Raw genomic sequence first — 5,241 nt, 5'->3', positions numbered from 1 at the left:
AATTGCATTAAATTTATGGACTTCCAGAAAGTTACACGGGGCATGTAAAACCAGTACACGACCTGTGTAATTTTCTGATTTTTCAAATCTTTGGCAAATGAAAAATTTTATCATCATAATACATGAAATGGATGCAAAGATTAACAATAGAGTTACTTCCCCAGTTTTGTTCAATTTTCCCTTTGTGATTTTGACTTAGTGATTTCCTTCCTCTCTTGATCTCTATTCCCTTTTTCAAAAATCCTACAAAATGAAATACTAATGAGTACGAAACAAAAATTCAATATTAAAGGAAAAAAAGAAAATAAGAAAATTTCAAAAAAATTTTGGGTTGCCTCCCAAAAAGCGCTCGTTTATAGTCTTTAGTTGGACTTTGCTTGTTTATGGTTTGTCAGTAGGAGGATTGAGAGTGCAATTAACTCCCATTTTTATGGGTTCTCCCTGAAAATAAGGCTTCAGCCTCTGCCCATTGACCTTGAATGTGCCTGAGGTTTCGCTCCATACCTCTACTGCTCCATGTGGGAAGACTTGGGTGACCTTGAAAGGTTCAGACCATCTTGATTTCAGCTTCCCTGGAAAGAGTTTCAATTGAGAGTTGAATAAGAGGACAAAATCTCCTTCTTTTATCTCTTTCCTTGCTATGCGCCTGTCATGCCATCTTTTGGTTTTATCCTTAAAGATTTTGGCATTTTCTTATGTATCCTGTTGGATTTCTTCCAATTTATTTAGTTGTAAGACCCTTTTCTCACCAGCAGCTTTGAGGTCAAAATTTAGGATCTGAATTGCCCAATAAGCTTTATGCTCAAGTTTAATAGGGAGATGACATGATTTTCCATAAACCAGACGGAAGGGTGTTGTGCCAATTAGGGTTTTATATGCAGTGCAGTATGCCCAAAGTGCATCATCTAACTTCATGCACCAATCCTTCCTAGATCTGTTTACGGTTTTTTCCAGAATCTGTTTTAGTTTCCTGTTTGAGATTTCTACTTGACCGTTGGTTTGAGGATGGTAAGGTGTGGCCACTTTGTAAGTCGCTCCATACTTTTTCAGTAGTGTTTCGAATTATTGGTTGCAGAAGTGACTTCATCCATCACTAATTATTGTTCGTCGTGTGCCAAATCTTGTGAATATATTTTTCTTAAAGAACCTTGTGATAACTCTAGCATCGTTGGTTGGTGTTGCAATTGCTTCTACCCATTTTGATACATTATCAACTCCAATCAAGATATACTTGTTTCCACAGGAAGAGGGAAATGGGCCCATGAAGTCTATTCCCCATACATCGAACAATTCTATCTCAAGTATACCATGCAGTGGCATTTCATTCCTTCTTGAACTATTACCTGTTCTTTGGCATTGATCACAACCTAGCACAAAAGATCTTATATCCTTAAATAGATGTGGCCAGTAAAACCCTACTTGTAAAATTTTTGTTGCGATTTTTGAGGTGCCGAAATGTCCTCCATATAGTGATGAATGGCAGTGATAAATGACACTTTTCATATCTTCCTATGGTATACATCTTCTTATCAGCCCATCATTACATCTCTTGTATAGTAGAGGTTCTTCCCATAAGTAATATCTCACATCATGTAGGAATTTCTTCATTTGCTGAGAAGTCATGTTTGGAGGCAGTATCCTACATACAAGAAAATTAACAAAATCAGTATACCATGAAGCCTTGGAGAATGCAAGTAATTGTTCATCAGGAAATGAATCATCAATTGACAAATCTTCGAAATCCTCCATGTACTCTAATTTTAGTCTGGAAAGATGGTCAGCTACTACATTTTCGGATCCCTTTTTGTCCTTTATTTCAAGGTTAAATTCTTGTAGGAGTAGGATCCATCGAATCAGCCTTGGTTTTGCTTCCTTCTTGTTCAAAAGGTATCGGATTGTAGCATGATCTGTAAATACAATGACTTTTGACCCAATGAGGTAAGATCTGAACTTGTCCATTACAAATACCACTGCTAGGAATTCCTTTTCTGTGGTGGCATAATTGATTTACGCATCATCTAATGTCTTGCTAGCATAATAAATAGCATGGAACTTTTTATCCTTTCTTTGCCCGAGCACTGCTCCAACTGCAAAGTCCCTCGCGTCGTACATAACCTCGAATGATAGCTCCCAATTCAGTGGCTGCATTATTGGTGCTAATATCAGGGCTTCTTTGATCCTGTTAAAAGAAACAAGGCAATTTTCATCAAAATAAAAGGGAACATCTTGGCTTAACAAGTTAGTAAGTGGCTTAGCTATTTTGGAAAAGTCCTTGATAAATCTTCTGTAGAATCCTGCATGTCCCAAAAAGCTTTGCACTCCCTTGACTGATGTTGGTGGTGGCATGTTTTCAATGATCTCAATTTTTGCCTTATCTACTTCATTCATCTTTCTGATATCAAATATCCTAGAACTATGCCTTCTCTTACCATAAAGTGGCATTTTTCCTAATTTAGGATCAGGTTTGATTCTTCACATCTTTGCAACACCTTAGATAAATTAGCTAAGCAATTATCAAAAGTAGTTCTATAGATAGAAAAATCATCCATAAAACTTCCATGATATCTTCAATATAATCAGAAAAGATAGTCATCATGCATCTTTGAAAGGTAGCAAGGGCATTACAAAGACCAAAAGGCATTCTCTTATATGTAAATGTTCCATAGGAACAAGTGAATGTTGTCTTTTCTTGGTCTTCTGGATGAATAGGAATTTGAAAGAATCCCGAATACCCATCTTGGTAACAGAAATAAGAGTATTTTGCTAATCTTTCTAACATTTGGTCAATGAAGGGGAGAGGGAAATGGTCTTTTCTGGTAGCACTGTTTAATTTTCTGTAATCTATGCACATTTGCCAACCAGTGACTACTCTAGTAGGGATTAGTTCATAGCATTTTGGATAACAATTGTCCCACCTTTCTTAGGAACTACATGTACTGGACTAACCCATTTACTATCAGAGATTGGGTATATAATACCTACATCTAGTAGTTTTAAAATTTCTTTCTTGACTACCTCTTTCATGTTTGGGTTAAGTCTTCTTTGGTGTTCGATTGTGGGTTTACTGTTTTCTTCCATGGGTATCCTATGCATGCAAATCGAAAGATTGATTCCCTTCAAGTCTTCTATCTTATACCCTATGGCTTCACTATTGATCCTAAGTTCTCTTAGCAATTTTTCCTCTTCTAGCTTAGACAGGCTAGCATTGATTCTAATAGGATATTTAGAATTTGAGTCCAGAAATGCATACCTTAGCGAGGACGGGAGAGGTTTAAGCTCTAACTGTTTGGAGTTTTCCTAGAGCTTACCTTCGGCTTGTTCCTCCTTCAAATCCTCCATCTCGGAAGCGTTAGCTAATGGTAGGGGTGGATGAGCTGCTAACTATTGTACATAGGCTGCTATTTCTATATTTTCATCATCCACTGTGTGGCTGTGCACAATACATGTTTCAAGAGGATCTTTAGGATGTGTCTCATGAAATTCCTTTTCAACAAGTTCATCAATTGTGTCAACTTTGAAGCATTCATTAGGTTCAAATTTGTGTTTCATTGTGTCGAACAAGTTGAACTCCACTTTTTCTTTTTCTACTTTGAGAGTTAGTCGCCCATTTTTGACATCTATGATAGCTTTGGCAGTTGCCAAGAATGGTCTTCTCAAGATGATAGGAATTTTAACATCTTCTTCCATCTCGAGGACAACAAAATCCACTGGAATGAAGAATTTACCCACTTTGATAGGAATGTTCTCCAGTATTCCTACAGGATATTTAAAAGATCGATTAGTCAATTGCAATGAGATTGTTGTAGGTTTTAGTTCCCTGATCTCCAGCTTTTTGCATATTGATAGAGGCATTAAACTGACGCTTGCCCTAAGATCACAGAGAGCCTTATTTATTTTCTTGTCACCAATGAGGCAAGGTATGGAGAAGCTTCCTGGATCCTTCAATTTTGGACGCAGTTTGTTTTGCATAATGGCACTGCATTCCTCTATTAGAGCTACTATTCCATAGTCTTCTAGCTTCCTTTTCTTTGATAGAAATTCCTTAAGAAATTTGGCATAGGATGGCATCTGAGAAAGTGCTTCAGTGAAGGGGATGTTAAAACTTCCCAAACTGCTTATCTAATTTGGCTTTTTGAAATCTCTGAGGAAAAGGTAGGGGAGGCTGGTATGGCTCTGGTAATTTCTTTGTCTTACTCGCTTCCTCTTCCTGATCTTTCTTAGCTTCTTCCTCCTTTTCTCAGCTTGGTCTTTAGATTTTTCTATGGTTCTCTCTGTCGGTTCTACCTCTGGTTGTACCAGAGTTCTCCCACTCCTTAGTGTAATTGCCTTACAATGTTCCCTTGGGTTCATTTTTGGTTGGTTAGACAGTTTGCCAGCAGCCTTACTTGAAGAGCTTGCTTGCTGAGCGATCTGATTCTCTAGCATCTTGTTGTGAGTAGTAAGTTGGTCCACTTTGGAAGTCAGCTATTTAATCAATTCAGTTTGTTGTTGTTAAGCTGCTAGGAACCCTTCCATCATGGTTTCCATAGTCATCTTCGATTCAAGTTGTTGATGCTGGAGAGGTAGTGGTGGCTGTGCAAAGTTTTGACCTCTGTTCTGAAATCCAGGGAGTGCTGGTGGTTTGTACTCTTGTTGCTTGTTTATTGGCTGGTTCTGCTGATTGGATCATGAGAAATTTGGGTGGTTCCTCCATCCAGGGTTGTAAGTATTTGAATATGGATTGTTTGACAGCCTCTGGTTGAAGTTTCCTCCATTATTCACATAGTTCATCTGTTCTGAGGAGGGTTCATTGAAATTGTTGCATTCTGAATTCATGTTTCCTCCTCCATAGCTATCTTCAAGTTGACTGTTTGTACCTACTGCGTTAGCTTGCATCTTCTCGAGTTTCCTTGTAAGCTGATCAAATTGAGCATTTATCATACTTAGGGCATCTACTTCTAGTACCCCTGTAGTTTTTCTTGCATTTTCTCTTTCATTTGACCACTCATAGTTATGGTATGCCACCCTTTTTAGAAGTTCAAGTGCTTGTGGCACTGTTTCCTCCATTAGATCACCTTCTGCAGCTGAATCAACTGTGCTCCTTGTAGAGGGTAGTAACCCACTATAAAAGTTTTGCACTAATAGCCAATCTTCTATACCATGGTGTGGACATTCTCTTTGTAGGTCTTTATATCTTTCCCATGCGTCATAGAGTGATTCTTCCTCCTTTTGTTTGAAGGTGTTGAGCACAAGCCTTAGTTT

At 38.0% G+C, this 5,241-nt stretch overlaps 1 non-coding gene across 1 annotated transcript; it reads left to right on the top strand.

Moving 5' to 3' along the window:
* The first annotated feature begins 5,134 nt into the window (after window positions 1–5,134).
* LOC131170943 (small nucleolar RNA R71) lies at window positions 5,135–5,241 on the top strand. The gene has a single exon (XR_009141706.1). It is a non-coding gene; the product is annotated as a small nucleolar RNA R71 (small nucleolar RNA).

The sequence above is a fragment of the Hevea brasiliensis genome, chromosome 11 (genome assembly GCF_030052815.1).
Source record: "Hevea brasiliensis isolate MT/VB/25A 57/8 chromosome 11, ASM3005281v1, whole genome shotgun sequence".
NCBI lineage: Eukaryota > Viridiplantae > Streptophyta > Magnoliopsida > Malpighiales > Euphorbiaceae > Hevea > Hevea brasiliensis.
The sequence above is the reverse complement of the archived record's forward strand: the minus strand, read 5'-3'. Positions and strand labels throughout refer to the sequence as shown.